A 23,128-nucleotide genomic window follows, 5' to 3' on the forward strand; every position below is an offset into this window, starting at 1 on the left:
TCTGCAATTGTAAAATAGATAGCATTGAACAGAAGTGTGACAAAATATACGGAGGTATGTGCATTTACTCTTCTAGGTATGAAGGAATTTAAAGACTTTAAAATGTTTGCATTAACAATTTTCATGTAAATGACGGTGATGAAAGTCTTACACCTGAAGCCTAATTGTTTTGTGTTTTTGTACTCACAGGAAATGTGTTGAAGCTAACACCAAAAGTAAAGGTGATCAAAATCACCATGCACCAACTAATGCTTCAGTGAAAGAAGACAGATTAAGCTGTTTATTAGTAGCTAGTGGTAATAAATCTTGCATTTCAAAGTGCATTTTGGTCAACAAGAAAAACATAATTTTGGAAGATTCTTGTAGAAATGTTATTATGACATCTTTCAGCAATCTTAGATAAATCCGGTTTAAGAGGAAGGGCCTTTTCCAGGAATCATAGGCCTATTGTTATTTCCTGGCGCAAAACCACTGTAAGTGACACGTTGTGCTTCATTTCGAAAAAAACTTTTCTCATCTGGAAAATCTTTTGTTGGATTATGTCCCTCCACCTAAGTATTGAATCAACGGCTATAAACACAACAAGTTGATACATGTTCTCTGCTGGTGTGGAAAGTCAGTCTTAAAAAAGCTTGCCTGGAAATCATCAAGTGTAACAAAAGGAGGTATGACTGACTGAAGCCAGAGGGTTGCAACAGTTTTGGTTATTTAACATGAGAGATTTCTGTGTTCTTGTCTACGTTTTTCTCACTGAGTTGTTGGCTTGTATTGCATTCATGCAATGTAAGCAGAATGGGAAATTATTCTATTTTACTAACGCTGAATTTCATTTAGATGTTATATCAGCAATGGAGGCTTTGCATCCATGTTCCCAGCCATTTGTTGACAATACCATAGATATTTCATCAATAAAGTCCATGATAAATCTTTTAAAAGACTCCATTATATCTTATGTGAATATTTCTTTAGCTGTTTGTAATTGAGATCCTATTAATATTTGTATGCTTCTGAAGATTTAATAAATAATAGGTAAGTATGTGTTTTTATGAACTTTAACTGTGATATGCTTATTTAGTCATGATTATTAAATGTCTTGGAGAAATACTCAAGATTGAACCAAGGTGTCAGAAGACAGAAGAATAGTACATACTTCTTAATCCCACATTGGAAATGTCTGGTTTCACTTTATTAGTATACAGTACAAACATGCAAACCGGAGCTTTACACATTAGACTTGAAATACACACTTGCACAACTCTGCTGCTCTTTCAACGCCCTGACACAATAAGGGTGCCTTGCTCATAGACATCTTGACAGTCCCCAAGAAGTGACTGGGACTCAAACCATGAACCATCCGTTGACCCTCAGGAAGAGCAAAATGAAATGTAACGCCACAAAGTGACCTAATGCTTTCTAGGAAAAAGACAGTCAGTAGCCTTTATTCATGTAGCCTCAACTCACAGACATGCTTCCAGCTGTCAGTCATCCTGTCCTGCAGGCCCCGCCCCCTACGGAACTACAGGAGGCTGTAGGACGTGTAGGACACGTGATTAATTCAGTATGGCGGAGCCGCTGGCTCAATGATTTCTACAGTACCGACCGCCCGACGGGTCCTAAAACCCTGCTCTGTGGATGCTCTTGGATACCGGGAGAAAACCAGCCATTTGCGCCAAAGGGTGCTCAATTCAGGTAGTGTTTCTTTTCTGTCTTTGCAAACAACTAGCCTTTACAGTCGTGTCTTTAGCTTTAAGTTAAGAGAGAACCAGAAAGTGTGTTTATATGTTGAACGTCTCGCGCTTTCCCTCCTCGTAGTCTGACTGAGTTCTGTTATCCTGCTACACTTTACTTTTTTCTGCTTTTATCGTGATTTATAGTTAGCAGGAGGAAAGTGAAAGTGTTGCACAATACCGCCATTGTCGTTTACTATTAGTAATTTGCAGTGAACTTAAAATACGGTCGCCTTTCCGAGTTGTGCAACAGTGTTACTCCGCCACTTTAGAGTCTACATTAAAGTAGGACTTTTAATTGCACAGTTAAGCTAGCTTTATTGTTTAAAACTCGTCTGAAACAGGCTGTCATGTTGGAAAAGTGTTATTTTAATTATCAGCGGGACACTTTTTGAAACTCTTCACTTTCCAGTTGAGAGTTTTGCACAGCGGCATACCGTGTCATATTGTTTTCCTTCCAAGTGTGAGGTTAGTGTAAAGAGTTACCAGATGTAGTGGGGAGTTGTGTCACTTATTAGCCTACAGACGTGTGTTTACCAGCAAGGTACGTCACACGTTAACAGGAACTGTTCGCCCGGTAGTGCAATAAACGTTGTCTCATAGCAATATCACGTTACTTCAAATTTGCGAACACAACCAGTACTTTTTTTGAGTGTGTAATTGGGAGAAGGCAGTGTGTGTAGCCTATGATGGAGGTTTGTGCTGAGGTTGAACCGCTGCTGCCACAGCGTTGGGTGTAAACTGGTGTCTGTATGAAGTGTAAACACAGAGAGGCAGCAGCAGGACGAGGCTGAAGGTAGTTTCCAGTAACTTAATGTTAAATGCTTTAAACTTTCTGTGTTTTTTGCCTTTTTTTGTCCTAGGCGTCATAGCTAAAGTCTCAACATACTTTCAGAGTTTTGAGACCTTTTAGTTTATTCATGAAAGCTAATACAGCCATTTACTGCTGTTCTTCATCCAGACAACCATATATAGATCTATTAATAATCTTGATTTACATTTGTCAAAACCGGACTTCATAAAGAAGCTTTTGATTTAGTTTGGAGTTGTGGACCTTTGTTATATTTGATTAGTTTTAAATAGCTTACATGAAGCTATTATTGACCGAGGCCTGGTCTGATGTGGTCCAGATGAAAAGTAGTACATTTTCTGACTCATACATTTGTTTCAAAAGATCTTCTTCCGTCTCTGGGTTTATCCAGAGACGGAAGAAGATCTTTTGAAACAAATGTATGAGTCAGAAAATGTACTACTTTTCATCTTTTCCGCAGTCAAGTTTAAACAAGTCCACGGTTGCGGTCGGATAATCCAAAAATCAGCTCCTAACGTCTAACCCTATCGACTATTCCTTGACCTCTGAGTGAAACGTCACGGGGTTAAGGAATAGTGGATAGGAGAATTCAAAAGGACTTAGGAGAAAAGAATCCGACTGCACTTTCACTATCCGACGTGTTTATGATGCGCCAGCGGACGTCATAAATGTGCGTCTGCTGCTGTGGGGAAACTACAGTTTTCTATACAGCGGACTACAACATGGATGTTTAATAAGAACGAGGGACTACTGTAAACTCATCTAGAGACTCTGCACCGTGCTCTGATGCTGTTGTTTTATGCTTTATGAACGTGGACAACAGAGAAACATATTCTTCATGACCAAAGTTGGAATTGAAATAAAAAAGGAAAGTGAAACTTATGCTCGTCACCCTCTCCCTCCGGTCCACATTAATACAAATGATCCCAATACGTATGATTGTATGAACTATGAAAAGATCTTAAAATAAATACAAATGTATTTATTATTAACGTCCTTAACATCTATCACTGTGTATATCACCATTCAAACATCTTTTAAAAGTTGAACAAACCCCACACAGCTCAGTAAAGACTGTGAGATGTTGACTTTATTTGATCATTTCAGTGAAAACTAACGTTCATAACTAGTTTAGCTTGTTCCAGAGGTAGATAAAATAGCTAAGTGTGTTAGGTCTAACTCTTACGGCCCCTACACACGGCGGCGTGCGTTGCCGCTTCAACGCTTCTGCCCATTCACTTTGAATGGGGTGACGTCACGATTCGCCGAACTGCATTGTGGGAGCAAAGCGTAGCTTCTCTCGCGGTGCTCGCTGCAAAAGTAGAGCAATGTTCTACTTTTGCCGCCTCGACGGAGGCGTCAGCCAATCAAATCCCGCGTATGCAAATCTGACATTCCAAGCGCTAGCCAATCAAACCGCGTGTATGTTGGGAGAGCCAGACCGCAGTTATTTCCCATATGTCAAAAAATGGAGGAGAAAAAGATCGTGGCGGTACTATATGACCAGTCCCTCTTTACATACAGGGATACAAACCGGATGAGCCAGGCATGGGGGGAGGTGGCAGAGACAGTGGGTGAAACTGGTAGGTTTTCGCCTGTTTGGGGATTTTATATCCAGTGTACTTCGTTTGAATGGACAGCTAGCAAGCATATACAGTATATTTAGCCAGCATCGATGTAGCATGAATGCTTTGCTTTGTATGTCCGGGGCGGGACATTCATGTGATTGGTTGTTGGTCTCGTTGTTCGTAAAAAATCCCCAAGCTTCAGACACGCCTACCGCCAAGCGGTAACGCACGCCGCCGTGTGTAGGGGCCGTTACGGTACGTCCACACAGCAGCTTTTCAAAAATCTTGAAAATCTTGGAGCTGGGCGTGTCTGAAAGCTTGGGGATTTTTTGCGAGCAACGCGACCAACAACCAATCACATGAATCTCCCGCCCCCGACATACAAAGCAAAAAACCCCGGGGATTTTATGCGAGCAATATATATATATATATATATATATATATATATAAACTCCCCAAACAGGCGAAAACCTACCAGTTCCACCCACTGTCTCTGCCACCTCCCTCCATGCCTGGTTCCTCCGGTTTGTATCCCGTTAATAGTTCTGGTCGTAAAGAACCGGGTAATTTGCTACCGTAATTTCTCGTTTGGAATATGAGGAAATGAACTGCGGTCTGGTTCTCCCTGTGTGTGTGTTTCGCTGCGCTTACCGGTCCGGCGGGCGGAGCTGCAGGATTTCTGCTTCACACACGTTGCATACCGCTACTTTACTGTCTTTTTCGGACACCTTAAAATAATGCCAGACCGGTGAAGCCATTTTGGCGAGCTTGTTTTGCCGCACACGGAGAAAAGTGTCATGTATTTTACGTCATGCGATCGGCTCTCGCGATCGGCATGTTTAGAGAGCACCGATCGATCGGTAGAGAGTGAGTATCGGCCGATATCGATCGGTGACCGATCGATTGGAGCATCCCTACTTAATAAGCACCGTAACTTTCATGATATAATTTCTCGGTCATAATCGGTTGTTTCCGTGAACGGCCGACTGTTGAGTGACGGCAAATGCCGCGGCTGCAAGACATTGTGGGGCAGCATTTTCTCCTTTCCTTTCGTCAAGGGAGGTCCAGTGGTTCCTAAGCTAAAGGAGGTTATAAAGGAAGTTTGAAACCTACTTTCCTATCATCTAGAGCAGTGGTTCCCAACCTTTTTTGTCTTGTGTACCCCCTGAGCCTTTTGTCATACCATGAGTACCCCCTCACTCATACGTGCTGATGATCCTTCACAAGTAGAACGTAACTGATTATTGAATGAAAATAACTTTATTTCATCTCCTTAATTTGAACATCTAATTCTCACGCATTTTCTTAATTTTAACTTAAATCACTCAATAAAAATAAATAAAAATGAATATGTTGCCTTGAAAATAAATAATATAATCAAATAAATACATATGAAATCAAAATAATCAACTTATCTTTGCTATATATATCTTGTAACATTTAGGCTTAAACCATGGAGCCCCTTTGAATAAGTCCCCTTTAAACAGGCATTTAAACTTTAATTCAGGAACAAAACACTTAGCAAAATAATATCCAGAATCAGTATAGGCCTAGCAGTTTATTTTCACCAGTCATGTGAGCTTTAATGAGACACTTGAGCTTGCTTGTCTTTCATAAGCTTTGATAGTTCTGGAGGCAGTGTGGAAACAGCTGTGACCAGGCTGGTCTCCACATCCAGTCTGTTCCTCTGCTTGGTTTTGATGTGTGTTAAAGCTGAGAAGGTCACCTCACACAAATAAGTAGAACCAAACAGCAAAAGTTCAATCAGTGCATGTTTTCCCAGTTCAGGATATTCCTTCTCCATCACACCAAAACTCAGTCAATGACTTCTCAGCATATGCCATCTTCAGACCACCGTGGTCAGATGATAATTCCATCAGAGGCTCCTGCAGCATTGCTGGAAGGCTGTTGCTGCTCTCACTCACAATGAATGGGTTCCTCACCCAATCCAGTCTTTCTGACTTATTTTCAATGTCCTGAAAATAATGGCTGAAATCAGTGCAGAGTTTGGACAGGTGTGCTTGCACCAGTTTGACCACTGGACCCCTGGCAACAGCAGTGGTGGCAAGATGGGCATTGAGTAGTGGGAAACAGCTCACGTCTCCCTCATCACATTTACTCTCCCATAGTTTGAGCTTTTTTGTGAATCCTTGAACTTTGTCATACCATTTCAGGATATGTGACTCCTTGCCCTGAAGTGATAGGTTGAGGATAGGTTGAGCTCGTTGAGTTTGGTAAACACATCAGCAAGATATGCCAGGCGTGCCACCCACTTGTCATCCTCAAGCTGCACAGAAAGAGGATGCAGATGCTCCGTCAAGAACACAAAAACTTCATTGCGAAGTTCATAAAGTCTCAGTAGCGTTTTCCCACGAGACAGCCAGCGCACGTCTGTGTGAAGCAATAGCTGATCGTGCTCTGTGCCGTTCTCATGACAAAGAGTTTCAAACAGCCTGTGATTCAATGGCCGAGATTGGATGAAATGTATCATCTTCACAGCATCATCCATAACAGCACTTAAATCAGGGCTCATCCTCTTGCTAGCTCGTGCTTCACGATGAATAATACAATGCATCCATTTAATGTCTGGATTTACCTTTCTTACGTGCCCAAAAAGTCCCTTTACGCGCCCCGTCATCGCAGCTGCTCCATCAGTACAGATGTGGCTGCAGGTTTTCCACTGCAGATCATGTTCTCTGAAGAAGCTGTCGATAACCTGGAACAATTGTTCCCCAGTTGTCTTTCCTGGTAGCGTTTTGCAAAATAAAATATGCTCGTTTATGTCCGACGCATCTTTGTAACGCACGAAGGACAGGAGCTGCGCTTCTCCACTCACATCTGTCATTTCATCCAGCTGCAAAGCGAACTGACCGGCTAGTTTTATTTTGTTCACCACTTGTCCAATTATATTAACAGACATATCATTGATCCGACGGGATACGGTGTTATTCGACAGGGGAACTTTCTTGAGTGCTTCGGCTGCTTTCTTGTCTATCATCATTTCGGCCAACGCAGTCGCTGCAGGGAGAATGAGCTCCTCAACAATAGAGTGAGGTTTTTTTTATTTAACCACAAGCAGGGACACGGTGTAAGATGCCTCGAGTGCTTTCATTGACACATTCGTGGCTTTCATCATTACTGTCTGGCTCGACTTAAATTCCGACAGCTTTTGTCTGTAAAATTCTTCACTTTTATCGACACTTCCCGAGTGTTTGGTGCTCTGGTGTCTCTGTAAATGCGCTGGCTTCATCGCACTATTAGCCAGGACTTCACCGCAAAAGAAGCACTGAGGCTGCGGTGGGTCCGCAGAAGTAGAAATTAATCCAAATAATATATATCAGGGATGCAAACTCATCAGGTATGAAAAAGGTGACAAGGATCCGAGCCCCCCGACCCCACGGAATATCGGCTTTAAAATGAGGAATAACAGATGATTTTAGCAGTCAGAACAACTAAAGCAGCAGTGGTAATAAGAACAGAAATGCCAAAGAGTCACATCTAATATAAATATATATAAAAGCATTTATTTTAATTGTGTAGCAGTCAGTTTATCATTTTGGCAGCACTGTTGAGCATTTTGAAAATGTATTTTCATGCCTCTGTGCAAGGCTTAGTCTTGCTATCTGTATAGCCACTGGTGTAAAGTAACTAAGTTCATAAACTCAAGTACTACTTGGGTACAATTTTGAGATACTTGTACTTTATTTAAGTATTTCAATGTTTATTTTGCTACTTTGTTCTTCTTCTCCTCTACAGTTCAGAGGTACATGGTGTACTTCTACTCCACTACATGTATTTAATACAATTTGAGTTACTTTACAGATATGGATGAATGATGTGAAATCTAATCAAGTGTTGAATCAGACTTTAGTTCCACCTGGAGTAAATCCACAAGCTACCCTGCAGTATACAAAGTCATTCAAACTAGCTGCACCTTTACCAGCTTTGAGAACACTTTCATGATCAATCATTATAAAACATATCATATATATTATTCTGAAATGGACCAATCTGCACAACGACTACTTTTACTGTCGCTACTTTCACTATATTTTGATGATAATACTTTTCTACTTTTACTTGAGGAACATTTTGAATGCAGTACTTTTACTGTAACAGAGTATTCCTACACGCTGGTGCTTCTAGTACAAGACCTGAGTACTTCTACTTTTACTGTCGCTACTTTATATATTTTGATGATAATACTTTTGTACTTTTATTTGAGGAACATTTTGAATGCAGTACTGTTGCAGGATTGTTCCTACATTCTGGTACTTCTACTTTAACTCAAGTACAAGACCTGGGTACTTCTACTTTTACTCAAGTACAAGATATATACTTATACCACCTCCGTTTATAGCCTATGAAAAAAACTATTAGAAAACGAAGGCTAAAGCTAACGTTAGCAGATAGTGACAATGTATGCTAGCTAGCTAGCTCGCTCAACGATAATATTGCGACAGAAAAACTTTTCAGTGCACATCACGCTCTGCCGCTCTGACAGGGAGCTCTGCTCTGAACACCTGAGCGGCCCGTTCTAACAGCTGTTCACCAGCGGTCCAGTCTGTGCCACAGTGACTCCGGACCACAGTTAATATTAACGAACGCACCCGTAGGTAATGTAGCTGCTGAAGATAGACCCTCATCGCGGAGCAGCAGAGCCTCCATGAGCAGAGCCGACAGGCAGGAAGACTCGAGCACACAGCTCGCGCTTCATTATAATATATATAAAAAAAGAACACCATGCGTGTCATGATGGCACATAACAGCTCGCGGCCGCAGATTACTCCGGTTCCCAGACCCCCCCCCCCCCATACTCCAAAAATATTTTTATTGCAGATCTACATGAATCACACAAACGACCTATTTTGGATTCAAAATGGCGAATTTCGCCGAAAGGTGATAAGTTTGCATCCCTGTTTATGTTTCACTGTACTGCCTTGGTTTCAGTTTGGCCTCTTTCTTACGTTTCTCGGCGGGCTCCTCTGAACCCTGGCCTGAATCCAGAGCAAGCGGATGTTTCAGCCATTTATCCATAGTGCAGACCTACCAGTATTTTTCTGCCTGCAGGTAAGCAGCTGTTTTCATTGTGGGATTTTGGCGCGGTTGTGCGTGCCACAGACTATTGTCTCCCTAGGGAAACAAATCGCGCACTATCATTTTTGACGGGATTATTATTTTTTTTACTTGTCACCTTGGAATTTCATGTACCCCCTACAGTTCCCTCGCGTACCACTAGGGGTACGCGTACCCCCGGTTGGGAAACACTGATCTAGAGAATTCAAACGGCACTTATCATGGCTGCCACTGAGGGACTTCCGGGTAATTTCACTCCGTTAGGAAGGTTCCTAAGCTAAATGGACTATTCGACTTCAGCCCACTTCTCTGGTATTTGAGGATTTCATTGATCCCAAATATGGAATGTATTGAACATGGTCTTGGGGTGGAAAGCCCTCCCCCTTTTTGTATTTCACCAAGATGTAACACATCTGTAGCTGTGTTTTGTGTCACTGGAGTCTACTTCTTTTTTTTTTTTAGCCAGACTGTTGTCTTGATGAAAAAGATCACAGCAAATAAAGCATTTGTTAATATATTTAATTAGGTTTCACTATTCAGGCATCGAGTCTTAAATAATGCAGAGGCTTTAATTTGGATGTCTAATACCCTTTCACAACAACAAGTGATGCAAAAACCTGAAAATTAAATATTTTTCTCTCAGATTTCCTCCGAAGCGCTGCAAATTCGAAGCTAACTTTTGACTTTGTAGCTGGCATGTGCCCAGGGGCGGCGGGTACTGTAGGCTAGGGAAGGCTAACGGCCCGTCTACACTACAGGCGTCAAAAAATGCTTTCAACGCTTCGCCCATTAATTTGAATGGGGTGACGTAGGATATTTTCAAACTTCGCCGAACTGCATTGTGGGTAGCATGGCAAGGCGTTGCAAGCATCGCGAGCGTCTATCGGCGTCAAAAGTTGAACAGTGTTCAACTTTTGAGGCTCGATGCTTGCTCGAAGCTGGCGTCAGCCAATGAAATCCCGTTTATGCAAATCTGCCAGTACAAGCGAGCCAATCAAACCGCGTGTATGCTGGGAGAGACTACGCGGGTCATTTCCTCATATTCAAAAAAATTGAGGGAAAATTCATTATAGCGGTAGTGAATCACCCGGTCTGATCAGTCTCTGTTCATCTACCGGGATACAAACTGGAGGAGCGAGGCATGGAGGGAGGTGGCAGAGACAGTGGATGAAACTGGTAGGTTTTCGCCTGTTTGGGGATTTTATATCCAGTTTACTTCGTTTTAACATTGCTATTGCTTTGTATGTCGGGGGCGGGAGATTCATGTGATTGGTTGTTGGTCGCGTTGCTCGCAAAAAATCGCCAAGCCTCAGACACGCCCAGCTTCAAGCTTTTTCGACACCTGTAGTGTAGACGGGCCGTAAGCCTTCCCAAATATTTGTGTCACTGCATCCTGGTAAAATAAAAATATAATGTATAATGTCTGTGTCTTTGACATTAGCGCTGCTATGCAGCCACCTGTGCCCTGTACTACGAAGCCAGTTCAACATACGTTTGAATAACAAACAAACTAACAACAACAAACTAACAAACGAGATCTCGCTATGCGGTCCTACGACGCTGGTTATCAACTCGGTAAATCAAGCCAGGGATTCTCTCACCAGCTGAGAGCGTGTTCACGTGAAAGGGGCGGGGTTAGCAACATTTGACCAATCAAAAACAGGGACAAGTGTACTGACAGCGCAGCGTCATACTTCATTAATGAAAAGTAAACTAATATTAGACAAATATGAGCTTTAAACATCCATGACTTAAACATATAATCCAGGATACAAGCCACAGAGTTGCACCTGCAAGGTGAATACAGAACAACTGGTTAAAAAATAAATAAACTACAGAGTGTTTGAAAGCGTACAACAGTTTTATGATATCACTGCCCCATCTAAGACACGAGTGGATCTGACTTTAATTACATTTGAGTTGAGTGTTTCGTCAACCTAATGTGTTGCTTAAAATAATACTTCTGCATACAGTGTGTGACACTGAGTGTTACACGGCCAGATACGGCTTGAGAAGCTGACTCAGATAAGGAAATATATGATATATTATGATATTATATGATCGATGATCAGATTGATGATGTAATATGAATGATAAGTGCGACACGTCGGCGTCTTCTCTGCATACGGCAGTTTAAACTGTATTTCCTTTATCCTGTAATATGACTTGAAAGATTTAAACTCTGCACACTGAGTTGATCTCTTTTCTATAGACGCCGGAGGCGGGCAGCGTCAGGTAAAAAAAGTTATTTAGCCTTCCCAAACCTGAGCCTCACGCGCCGCCTATGCCTGTGCCTCTGCCCTGCTAAGACTCCTTTAAGCCTTCACTAGTGTAAACTATTCCCTCAGCATTACAAGCTCTGGAGGACTGCTGTTTCACGCTGGTAAACTCCAGGCCCCACAGGAGCAAGGTCACTGCAGCCTTGAAACAAAAAAAAGAATTGGCTCAGGGTGCTCCTCTTAAAAGGATGACTCTGCTGAGAGAGGAACCCGGATTGGAGCAGGGGTAAAACAGGATGTTCTTCGTCCACATTGTGATATGTTATTTTCAGCTGAGCATCTCTTTTGTGATTACCACCTATATTTTTGTCATTTAACTGCTGGTGATATGACACGTTTTAGTGTTTGAGAAAGGAGGGATTTAGTGTGATGATTAATGTGCAAGGGTTCCCGAGACAAAAACAATGCCATTGGGTTTTGAAATATAGTGGGACAAAACATCTGTACCAAACTAAACCTTTGGATACTTACAAGTTTTATTCAGCAGGATATTCTCTACATACTTACACCACTTATATCAAAAAAATTCAAGCACACATGGGTCCGATTGCCAGAGGTCTAGAATTAATGTTATGCTATAAACAAATGTCATCACGGTCGCACCACCGCTACGTTAAAGGAGGACTAGTTTAGGTTAGTTTCCTTTAGTTACGCGTTAGCAAACGCCATATTTATGACTCATAGAAGCCTAAGACATTCACGACTGATGTATTTACCGGCGTATTTTATTTCGTAAAACAAAAGAATAATACCAGAAAAGCTCAATTTTCAAGCTTAAAACATTAAAATACGGTTGACATTAATTTAATTTCCCAATTTTTGGACTCCACCACTCTATTTGATTATCTCTGGTTACTTCTGTCTTATTGTAGCTTTAAAAATGAATTAGGCATGATTGCCCCTTCTCTGCTTGTGGTTAAATAGATTGTAATGCAATTTAACCACAATAAATGTTGCGTGTTGTTACCGGTGTGACTAAAATCTTTTCTTATCACATTTGTAATAGTTTGAACAACTTAGTAACACAGATGTCACACATTGAAAACCTCAATGGATTCACGAATCCAAGGTACATTGATTGATTGCGTTGTGTTAATGTTGTGTTAATGTATTTCAGAGTGTGTTTTTGCCGTTATGACTTCAGCACTGTATATATAAGAAACTGTCAAGTTTGAATTTTGCTTGTTAGCACATTTATCGAACTAGTGGTCTTTTAATTATGTCTTTTAGGATTAAGAATTTGAGTATACAGATTAGGGCTGCACGATATTGAAAAAAACTGACATTGCGTTTTTTTGTTCCCCTGCGATATATATTGCGTTTTTTTAACCTGTTAAGCCCCAAGGTCCCGGAGGGTACTTTACTTTTTTTTTTTCACGACACTGTGTCTCAGGGGATCTTAATATTTAAGAACCTAATAATGTGTTATACCAGATTAACGGAAATAATCTCAGCTAACTGACGATACAAACCATTTTTACCAAAACAAAACACAAGTCTCATAAGAAGCATCTAAATGACCCCTGAGCAAAAAATGCTAACAGACTTTGGCACAGAACTCAAGATAAAAGTATCCTTATTACTTATCGTAGCTGCACATACAAGATATCCGATTAAAGCTGAGTTTCCGCAGATTATTTAGGTATATAGTATCATCACTGAGTCATCCGAACTTGCGACAAGGGAAGCAAACACAGACATCACAACACGTACCTTTACGGAGCTTCTAGAGGAGATCGTCTCACCGTAGCTGTCAATCTGATCAAAATACTTGTTCAATGGCATTAAAACGAGAAAAAACGTGGCTGAATCGGTTAATCCATAGGTTTTTAACGTCTCTGTATAAACAAATGATTTCATTTATAATCCATAATTCCATTTTTATGTAAAAATCGCAGAGCAAAAGTTAGCTGCTAATGGTAGCTACCAGAGTGGCTGCTGCTTCCGGTCTTGGCAATGCGGCAGTCTAATACACACATTACTAAATAAGGAGTGAGAGTGACGCATAGCCAAAACCGGAAGCTGCATACACTCTGGTGGCTACCATTAGCAGCTAACTTTTGTGCTCCGATTTTTACATACAAATGGAATTATGGATTATAAACAATTGCTTCAAAGCCACAGATACATTATTAACCTATGGATCAACCGATTCAGCCGTGTTTTTTCTCGTTTTAATGCCATTGAACACGTCTTGATCAGATTGACAGCTACGGTGAGACGATCTCCCGTAAAAGCTCCGTAAAGGTACGTGTTGTGATGTCTGTTTGCTTCCCCTGTCGCGAGATCGGATCGCTTAGATACTATACTTAAATAATCTGTGGAGTCTCAGCTTTAATCGGATATCTTGTATGTGCAGTTTCGATAAGTAATAAGGGTATCTTTATTTTGAATTCTGTGCTAAAGTGCGTTTTTGAAAAAAAAATGAATAAAACCGCATGTCCCTGCGGTGTGAATATCGCGCATGCGCATATCGCGGTTATCGCTATGACACGGTATATCGTTCAGCCCTAATACAGATGCTTGCAATTTAAAACTTGTGTCACAGCTTTACAAAGATTTGGGGGCTTGAACAAAAAGTATTGTAGAGTTAAATCTAATCGCACAATATTTTTGTGATATTTTCTACCTAAACAAGAATAATACAGGGATATTTAAGAGCAGTTTTGAATTCTACTTAGCAAGAAAAGTAATTTCCCTTCACTGCTTTACAGCGTGACAGTACATACTTTACACCACGCATAATGTCTCTCCCATTATAATTCTATTCTGTCACATCTTGTTTTACTTTTACTTCTTTATCCACCACAGTCTGAGATAATTTAGACTCAGACTAGCTTTGTAATTAAAGTAGTTTCAGATCACCATTTAAAATATATATTTCATAACAGATCCAGACCCATTTAGATGTTGACTTTGGGCTGTTACTCAAAGTAAAAAGTCCTACCACGGTTAATGTGTCAGATTTAACATGCAGTAAGAAGATTTTATATTGTAATTAGTTACCCATGGAATGCCTTTTGAAGAGCATATGGCCAGACATTTAAAGGGATACTCCAAATGTACCTTTTGTTCTGGCATTTTCCTTTATTTGACAGTAAAGACGGATCAAACGGTATTTGAAACAAAGGTCCCAGCTAGAATCCAACTGCTGATGTTGCGGTTTCACCACAACAATGGAATCAATTACAGTAGACTAAATTCAGACTGAGCTTCGTCGCTGTTTTCCATCATTGAGGAAACATTTGTTCAACTGCCTTTGCGTGTTTGGCATACAAAATATATTGTAACAAAAGGAAATAATTAAAAGTGGTTTTCTTTCATGTCTAAATCAGCGTCAATGTCAAAAAGTTGGATTGAACAGATTTTTTAAATAATGGATTACAATTTGAATTCTTTAGAGAAGCCAGTTATATATTTTTATTTAGATAATAATTGTGATAATATGATTTTGAATATTTCTGGTAGGGATGCTCCGATCGATCGACCGCCGATCGATATCGGCCGATACTCACTCTCTGCTGATCGATCGGTGCTTTCTAAAAATGCCGATCGTGAGAGCCGATCGCATGACGTAAAATTATGATGTAAAATACATGACACTTTTCTCAGTGCGCGGCCAAACAAGCTCGCCAAAATGGCTTCACCAGTCTGGCAGTATTTTAAGGTGTCCGAAAATGACAATAAAATAGCGGTATGCAACGTGTGTCCAGAGTTCCCGTTAGCTGGTAATTACCGGACTATGACCGGTAAAATATGCTGAAGACCGAAAATCTAAATCTCTCCGGTCAAATTGTCCGGTCAAAATAATTTCCTCTTAGCGCAATAACACATCAGTTGTGCCACTTATGTGACAGACAAAAGGGTATGTGACAGACAAGAATAGTCAATTCTAATGTCTAACAATGTGGAGAAAGAGATGTGTGCGTTGATCTGTTGGTAATGCCTCAGGGTTCCGGTGGGCATGTAAACAAATGCATAATGCTGCGCTATACTTTGTGGCCTTACCCAGTTGCATAGCGACACTTATTGTTTAGGTGTCTTTTAATAAGCAGATAGTCCTATCATTAGCTAGAACTAGCTGGATCTGATCGATATGGACATAAACGCGAGTGAAGTCTAATGAGAGAGAGATCAGCTGCTGCTGACGAGTCGACACGCAGCTCTGCATAATCACCTGCAGCGGTGAGCGGAGCAAAACACACACCTCAGGTTAGAATATTACACGTAGCTATTTTAATTACCTCTCAAACTACCTAAACTAATTATAGATATGTTTAGTTTTACTGTCGGGTCACTCATTACTGATCCGCGAGCTGCATGATACTGACAGGCTGTCAGGAGAGGGAGAGAGTGCTCCGTTTATTATTCCCGTGTTATTGTAAGTTACTGTACACTTTTGAATAGTTAATCTACTATAATTAGTTTGTTTAATATCGAATCATATCAATTTGTTTTAAAGCTCAATAAATAACAAAGAAGACCTTTGACCGGCACTTTTCAAATTTTGTCCGGAAGATTTAAACTTTAACGGACATGTTGTCCGGCGAAAAAATGGTGTGGGAACTCTGGTGTGTGAAGCAGAAATCCTGCAGCTCCACCCGCTGTGACGGGACCGGTGAGAGGAGCAAAACACACACTAACCCCTAGATTCCACCTGGTCCGTCTGCGTTGTGTTACGGCCACGTTACGGCCACGTTACGGCCGTGTTACGGCTGCGCCGCGGCATCCGCAAGGATCGCGGCACTCTAGTCAATGGGTGCTATTCCACCAGATGCGCCGCGTTACGGCTCAGAAGCGTCCCAGAAGCGCCTCGCTGCTGGGCTCCGCTCGAAATTGGATTGAAGTCTATTTTTCGACTCGAGGCGAGGCGTTGCAGAGGCAGTGGGCAGGAAGTGGACCGGTCAGAGCATCCGGCCCATCCCCCAAATAAACTAATTTGCAGACCCTATCCCTCCGTAGTCTTTCAAGTAGGAGGAGAAATGCCAGCGTTCTCCTCCGGTTTACAGGCACTTTGTAAATGATATATATAGAATAATTATGATGATAAATACATTTTTTTACCACTAAAATACAGCAACACATCTTTCAATCATGTCATTTATAACTGGGATATTACAATTATTATTAACTTTGTCTGTACAAAGTAGCCTGTCCATGAAATATGCCCAAATCAACAAAAACTGCGAGCCGGCAGGCAAGACGCTCCGCTTCTGAAATTCTTCTGAAACGAGCACAGTAGGGTATGACGCCGGAGGAGGCCGGACCAAAACCGCGGCGCAGCCGTCACACGCTGCAGACGGACCCGGTGGAATTGAGGGATAAGAGTTAGACCTAACACACTTAGCTATTTTATCTACCTCTGGAATTAGCTAAGCTATTTATAAATATATTTATTCTTCACTTTCGGGTCACTCATTACTGGATCAGTAAGCTGCATGAGATAGTGACGGGCTGTCAGGGGAGGGAGAGGGGGAGAGAGGAAAAGAGAGCGCTTCCGCTCATTATCCAAAGTTAATGTAAACTTGAATAATGTACTTCATTTGAATGGAATAATTATGTTGGTTGTTGTTTGTGGAAGCGCCAGTGAATGTTAACTGAGCCCCATTAACTGAGTTTTAAACATCACTTTAAATGGAAGATCCCCATAGGCCCCGCCCACTCGATCGGATCGACGATCGGTATCGGCCGATACTGATTCCGGCGATCAGCCCCAAAATTGGCGATCGGAGCATCCCTAATTTCTAGTCTACTTCTTTGCATATGATATTTCTGATTAAGATACACTGTCTTTTGTAAAAGCATGATTATTAACCTGTTTCAAAAGTGCTGATTCTCTGTCTGTAGCTTTAAATGCAAATGAACTGCCACTCCCCTCACTCCACTGCAAGCTGTTTGGTTTGAAAAAACATAAGGGTGCTCTATAGGGCTGTCCCGAATACCATTTTTCGGGCTCCGGATATTCGGTAGTAATCGGCAGCGAATATTTTTTGCTCCTTAAAGCTCCGTGTTGTGATGTCTGTTTGCTTCCCCTGTCGCGAGTTCTGATCGCTCAGTGATGATACTTATACTCTAGAGCAGGGATGGGCAACTTGGATGGTGGTGGGGGCCACATAATGTATGTACTGGCCACCAGGGGGCCGCAGATTCACTTGGAACACACTAGGGCTGAACGATTAATTTTTTTTTATTGGTTTTAGTCATCCACACCAATCACTAGTGCTGTGCTCCACATGTACCAGTCATTGTTAACCAATAAGAAGTGGCCCATGATAGTAGGTGATAGACAGATTGATCCAATCACCTGCCAAGTATTTTTGAAATACTTTTCCAAATGGCTTCCAATGGAACTTTCCTAGATGGTTTGGTGAAACAAACCATCTGAGTCAGGTTAGTAATGCTCCATCACATGTTTTACATCTATTACAGGGTGAATCTTAAACTGAAGCTTGACTTTAAAGCAACTCAACGGAAGTTTCATGTAAGTTTAGTTCTTTCACTCTGCAGGGGTGCTAGAGACGGGAGCACGTTGATACGACCTTCCTAGCCGGAGATATGGCCGTACTTTACAATAAACTTCCGTTGGGTCGCTTAAAAACAAATATCGCAAATTGAATCGCAATATCTGTCAGAAAAATCACAATTAGGTTATTTCCCCAAATCATGCAGCCCTAGAACACACACACACACACACACACACACACACACACACACCCCGCCGGCAGGCACCGACTGGCCATCGGGAGGACCGGGAGGGTGTGTGTGTGTGGCCCGAGCGAGCGAGAGCGAGACCTTACGTGCATTGTTGTTGTTAGCATCTGGTACTAGCTAGCTGCGCTAACGGATATAAGGAGCTGTTTAAATGAAAACAGAGGAGCGACATTTCGCCACAACTGCGCCGAGCACTTGACTTTATGCCGGAAGCCAGACATTGTACGAAAAGTCAGCACGGATAGTGCGCAACATGATTGCAGCGTCCAGGCAGCTGCCGTTCGAGCATATGCCTTGAGTTGCCACATAGCTCCAACGATCACACACACACACACACACACACACACACACACACACACACACACACACACACACACACACACACACACACACACACACACACACACACACACACACACACACACACACACACACACACACACACACACACACACACACACACCATGTACTGTATGTAATTATTAACAAATTAAGTCTGACATCTTCATTGACATTTTACAATCTTTCAGGGAACATTCTCTAATAAACTCACTAAACAAATATCAATTCACAGACATTTTATTTAATTTTTACAAGAGGCATGTTTGTATTGAACAGGTTATTTAACAGTGGAATAAAACTATTTAAAACTATTCAGTGTTTCCCCTAGGATGGAGTCATAGCAGCGGTGCTAAGGCACGCGGGCCCAGCTAAATGTGAGCGTGGAGCGCGTGGAATTTCTTAGTGTGTGCAGGTGCGAAGTGCACCCAGCCATATGTTTCTATGTGTCTGCCAGCACAAGAAAGGCTCTTGAGGCTCTACAGGTGTATTTTACTAAATCACCTTTATTGAATTTACAGTAACACAAATACTACACATCCACATAACAAACAATCTAAATAAAATGTATGCAATTTAATTATTTTAACCTGCTTTATTTGGGGGTGGACCTCACCTCCTCTAGGGGGGTCCGGGGGCATGCACCCCCGGGAAGATATTTTTTTAAATGTTGAAGTTAAATGTATCAATCTGGTGCACTTTTTAGTGAATTTATGGACACAGCTCTCAACACTCATATGAAAGGGAGCTGTATACTTTTCAATAATCTAAAAATCTTTAGAATATGATCACAACCAATAACAAATAATTTCAACTTGTTTATTTTTATCTTATGTTACCTAGTTAGTATTCTTTATTTTTATTTATGCATATTTTACTAATCACTCCCCTTTTTTAAACTTTATTTTTTTACTATCCTATAGTACTAGTGTACACATTGGAATGATTTCTTACTTTATTTTTTAGAACTATATTAAATAGATAAAGGTGTGCTCTCTCTAGCTCTCACTCTCTCTCTGTCTCTCTCTGTCTCGCTCGCTCAAAGAGGCTGTGTGCTCCTCCGTGACGATGACGATTATTATTTTAATGTATAAAAAAAAAACCTGGCGCCCAATGTATATAGGGGAAACACTGCTATTGGAAAGCACGGACAATGTGTGTGCATTAAGATTAACCGTTAAGATGACATAAACATGAAGTCATGAACACTAACCCAGACATTAGTTGTCTAACTTGAACCTAGCTAAAACACTTGTAGCCTGTCTCTGCTGACGCACAATAAGGGGAATGTCAACACAGACAGTTAGTTTGGGGACAAAGTTGATTTTCATAATAGGTGACCTTTAAGTTGCACCTTTTTATTTTAATATGTTGAATTGCTTCATGTGAGTTGATGTAAATATAACTGATAAAATGGCCATGTAATATTGATCACAGGCGCCTATTCTAATTCATATTTTATCGTGTAATACTTGAAGTGATATTAATGTTGTCCAAATAATCAATATAATATCATGATGACACTAGTAATATAAACCCATACTGATAACCTTATGAGCCAACTCTCATGGCCCATACATCACTATTGTACAAACGTTTTGGGACACATAATTCTTGTTCTTCCCTTGCCTCTAAATTCACCTCTTGTAATCTCCTTAATAAGCTAATTTAGCTCAGTTCCATTGCACTTTTTCAGGGCCCAGACCTGACTTCCCAACTTGCTCCCATCGTTCAGAAAGCTGGCACTGGGATCTTACTTGCTTGTGTATATTTTGTGGATTTTGTCACACTAATGGATACTAATGGGGTATACTAAAGCCACTGTTGTGCTCCGGGACAAATAAGGTGACGGGACACATTCACCCAAACTGCTTGGCAAGGTCTTCCCTTCCAGCCTGAATGCCATCCAGCATATTATCACATCTTTGTTCTCAGCTCTTGCTCATTTGTTGGTCTTCATCTCTATTACACGCAATGTTTCAGATGCCATTTGAGGCAACCAGTCGTTCAACCACAACCTATTGACAAACAAACTCTTTGCTGCCATTCTCTAAACCAGTGGTTCTCAAACTTTTTCTGTCAGGCCCCTCCTTTGGAGAAAAAAAAAAGTCTGGCCCCCCCAACACAAATAGTCAGGCTCAGTGCCAGAGATTTATTTTGGGGGTGCTGTGGGGTAGCTTGACGTTTCATAGAGGGTGCTCAAACATTTAGGGCAGGCATCCTCAAAGTCCGGACTCCGGTCCGGATCCGGACCGAACCACAACTGTCTCTGGACTCTGAGCAAATTATACTTTTCATATGTATTATCTGTATTATCTGTGTTATCTGCGAGACATCGCCACAACGCAACGAGTCAAAATGATCCGCTATGTCCATAGACTGCAAACAGCGCTCTGCATGTCCTGTTCCACTGTCTGTGTGTGTCTGTCAACGCATTGGTCCAATCACATTCAGCATCCCGTCAGCGTTTTCCCCCCCCCAAACAATCTGCGAATCAGAGGCACAGTAGGGCGGGTCTTCGTGGAATGCGAGTGGGAAAAATGTGTGTCTCGTCTCTTTCAACCTGTCTGAGTCAGAGCGAGAGTTTAAAAAAAAAAAACAGCTCATCTAGTACTGTATCTGTACTGTAGCTAGTAGCCTAGTTTCACCTACCAGGGTGGCAACTGACACCCTAAAAATAGGCCTTGCCACCCCAGTTGGCAGCTTTGTTTTGAAAGAAAAGTTGTGGCTCATCGGACATTTATGAGAGAAAGTCTCTAATGTCCGAGTGCAAGTGAATGCAGCACAAGATGCACGTCAGGTAACCCCTCCCCCGGTCCTGGCGCGAGCGTGGACATATGATTGGCGGCGATTTCATTTGGGGACGGCGCAAAACGAGAAGCATTCGGACCCAAGCACTGAAGGAATGAGGTATTTGCGGTCTACACTGACAGAGAAGAGACTGTCAAGTTTGGCTGTACTCAGCATTGAATCAAAACGCACTGAAGCTGTTGATCTTAATAAGTTTGTGAGGCGTTTTGCTGAACAAAATGGTAATCGCCGCATTCAGCTGTAATAGACATGTCAACTTGATGCTCTGCTCATGGATGAGCATACAAAACTATTAAGATGATGACCTTACGTGTGTAAATATATTTTTTTCTTTGAGGGGGTCTGCCCCCAAAAAACTGTTTTAAGTCCTGAGAAAGTCAAATAAGACAGTGTGTAAAACTACACTGCCCAGCCAAAAAAAAGTAACCACTTTGATTTAACTAGGCCAGTAGGTAAGGACATTCCACTGCACAATAACTGAAGTATAAAATAATGCATGACTGAAGTGATGGAGACCATGTTGAAGGCAAACAAAAAGAGGAAATAACAGGTAAAATCAAGCAAATCCCCCTCTCAGATTCCACAGCAACCAGAAGAACATAAATACTGGCTGGTGATTTGATTCATCAGCTTTGTGATGGAATAAAAAATGCACAGTGCATTTCCTTAGCTGTGGGTGAGTCCACTGACACCACTGACAATGCTCAGTTGCTGGTGTTTGAGAGTTTTTATGACGAGGCAAAGGGGGAGTTTGTTGAAGATGTGTTGGGCCTGACGGACCTCAGTGGACACACAAGGGGGCATACATTTATAAAGCAATAATGGGAATGCTGAATGAAAGAGGGTGCAGCTGCCTTTATTCATAACTGTGCTCTTACACTGCGACTCTGAGGGGTCAAGCACAGGACACAATAACAATGAAAACTGACTGCATACAGATTATTTTTGTTTTTGTAACCTCGTGTTAAGAATCTTGTTGCAATTATTTAAAAATTTGAATGACCGTAATAAACAGACCTTTGTCTTATTGAAACATTTATTTTGGACCTTTAAGATTTGTATTTGAGTACCCCTGATTTAGGGTTTCCCATTAATGTACCTGTCGCTACAGTGGAATTTTCTACTGCAACAACCCCCATGCATATACACAATGTACCCGCGACTGTTGCAATGAAGGCTCGATAATCAGCTCACGGCATATAGGTGTAAGCAGGGGTAAAGTGCTATTTTTATAGGTGGTGTGTGGACCTCACATAGGGGGGTCTGGGGGCAAGCTCCCCCGGGAAGATTTTTAAATATTGAAGTTAAAATCATCAATCTGGTGCACTTTGAGAGCAAAATGAAGAGATCTATGGATACATCTCTCAACACCCATTTGAAACAGAATTGTAAAAAGATTTACTATTTCTTTATGGATATTTTACAAATCACTCCCCTTTTAAACTTTATTCTTTTTTTAATATATAGTATTTCATACCTGTTTTTAATTGATTCTCTTATTTTTTTATAACTATAATGATCATATAAACGTGTGCCTCGGAAATAATTGTTTACATTAATGGTGACCAAAACGTTTGAGACCCACTGAGATAACACTGAGAGAGTCCTTTAGTTCACTGAGTCTCTCAGTCTGACATGAGAGGACTCTCCTCCACTTTGTTGTTGAAAAAACTCCTTATATCCGTTAGCATAGCTCGCTAGCACCAGAAGCTAACAACAACAATCTCCAGTACCGGTGCGCTCTCTCTCGCTCTCTCTCTCGCACACACACACACACACACACACACACACACACACACACACACA

The 23,128-nt window shown here is 41.4% G+C and overlaps 1 protein-coding gene across 1 annotated transcript in view; it reads left to right on the forward strand.

The window, feature by feature from the left end:
• The first annotated feature begins 1,562 nt into the window (after positions 1–1,562).
• The window catches only part of hdac4 (histone deacetylase 4), a 200,068-nt gene continuing 178,502 nt past the window's right edge, over positions 1,563–23,128 (forward strand). The window contains exon 1 of the mRNA XM_034208775.1: positions 1,563–1,689. The gene's annotated coding sequence lies outside the window, so the exon portion shown is untranslated. The remainder of the gene's footprint in view (positions 1,690–23,128) is intronic.

Source organism: Gymnodraco acuticeps, unplaced genomic scaffold, assembly GCF_902827175.1.
Source record: "Gymnodraco acuticeps unplaced genomic scaffold, fGymAcu1.1, whole genome shotgun sequence".
Classification (NCBI taxonomy): Eukaryota; Metazoa; Chordata; class Actinopteri; order Perciformes; family Bathydraconidae; genus Gymnodraco; species Gymnodraco acuticeps.